Raw genomic sequence first — 1,870 nt, 5'->3', positions numbered from 1 at the left:
CGCGCGAGCTCTCCGCTCCCAACCCTCCTCGAAGGACGCATAGGGGGCGGGGCTTAAGACCAACGGAAAATGGAGCGAGGGGCGCGTGCGCAATACTGAGGAGGCAAAGAAGTTTTCGCAGTGTTTCGGGCGGCTGACTTTGATGCTGAAAAGAAATACGAATTCGACGTCTCCCGGAATTGTGGTGGAAATCAGCTTCATTTCTAACAGGCTGGCAGGCAACCTCCTGGGAGACCTCCATTTTTGCCCTGTTTTTTTATACTGAGAACAAGCAGTTCTCTCCAGAAGATTTCTTCTGAAAACCCCATTTCCTTTGGGGTTGACCTTGTTAAGTGGTTTCTATACCCACGAGAACCATTTACCCCCGAGACCTCCATTTTCCCTTTTTTTTTTTTTTTTTTTTTGTAGCCGGGCCTCAACTGTTGTGGCCTCTCCCGTTGCGGAGCACAGGCTCCGGACGCGCAGGCTCAGCGGCCATGGCTCACGGGCCCAGCCGCTCCGCGGCATGTGGGATCTTCCCGGACCGGGGCACGAACCCGTGTCCCCTGCATCGGCAGGCAGACTCTCAACCACTGCGCCACCAGAGAAGCCCATTTTCCCATTTTTGAATAAGGGATTCAGAAGCCTGAGATGCAGCTAAGCTGTTCAGGAGGTTCTTTCTCTGAAGGGGGGTAGTGTGTTGAAGTTGCCCAAGAATTGGACGGGGTATGTACACTCTGCCTCGTTCTGACACCTGAAGGAAGAGTGCAGAAGGCCCCTGATAAGGTTACTCCCAGCTGCCAGGCCAGGGGGTTTCTAACCAGTAGGCCAGGTTGAAAGTCTCCTTGTCTGTCACCTCTTCTACCGCTACCATCCTATTATAAGTCATTATATATTACCTAGACTATTGCAATAGACGCCTAGCTGGTTTGTGTACTTCCATTATTGCCCTGCTAGTTAAATAAAGGCAGCCAGAGTGACCTTTTAAAATGTAAGCCAGGTCATATTATTGCCCGCTCAAAACCTCCAAAAGCTTCCCATCACACAGTAAAAATCAAAATGATCAAAAGGGCCTCCAAGGAAGGCCCTACATGATGTGGCACCTATTTCTCTGATTTCATTTTCTCCCATACTACCTAGCTCTGCTCTAGCCCTTTTGGCCTTCTTGTTGTCACTCCAACCAAAGCATGGACAGCCCCAGGGCTTTTGCACTTGTTCCCTCTTCTTGAAATGTTCATCTACCATACCTTTACTAGACTTGTTCTGTCCACTTAATCAGATATCTACCCAAATGCTACTTCCTCAGAGACACAGCTCTTAACTATTCCAGCTAAAATTGTACACTACCATCTTCCTCTGTTCTCTCACTCTGCATTTTTTCATACCATTTTTTACCTATAACATTTAACCTATAATATATTTGTAATCTAACAATACTATTAGAATATAAGCTCTATAAGGGCAGGGGCTATGTCTTTTTTCATCTTTTTAACCCCAGCACCTAAGAGAGCTAGGACACAAAGTTAACTATCTATTGCCCTACCATTCTATTCATTCTTTCATTTACTGCATCAACAACTATTGGATTCCTGCTACGTGTAAGGCCCTCTTCTAGTACTGAGGCTGCAGCAGTGAACAAAACAAACCAAGATTCCTGCATTCATGGAACTTATTTATTTGCACAAGGGTTGGGAGTGTAGGGGGAGGAGAGGGGCACACAGACAATATTAAATTACAAAGAGTACTGTAAAGGAAAATAAAGCAGGGTAAAAGTGGGTAACCTGAGTAGGTGTGCTCTTTTACATATGGGGTTCAGGGAAGGCCCCTCTGCTGAGGTGACATTTAAATAGAGATTTGAAGTGAGAGAGTAAGTCATACACACTAGGGGAAG

Source organism: Lipotes vexillifer, unplaced genomic scaffold (assembly GCF_000442215.2).
Source record: "Lipotes vexillifer unplaced genomic scaffold, Lipotes_vexillifer_v1.1 scaffold2036, whole genome shotgun sequence".
NCBI classification, from domain to species: domain Eukaryota; kingdom Metazoa; phylum Chordata; class Mammalia; order Artiodactyla; family Lipotidae; genus Lipotes; species Lipotes vexillifer.
This window is presented reverse-complemented; position numbering follows the sequence as displayed.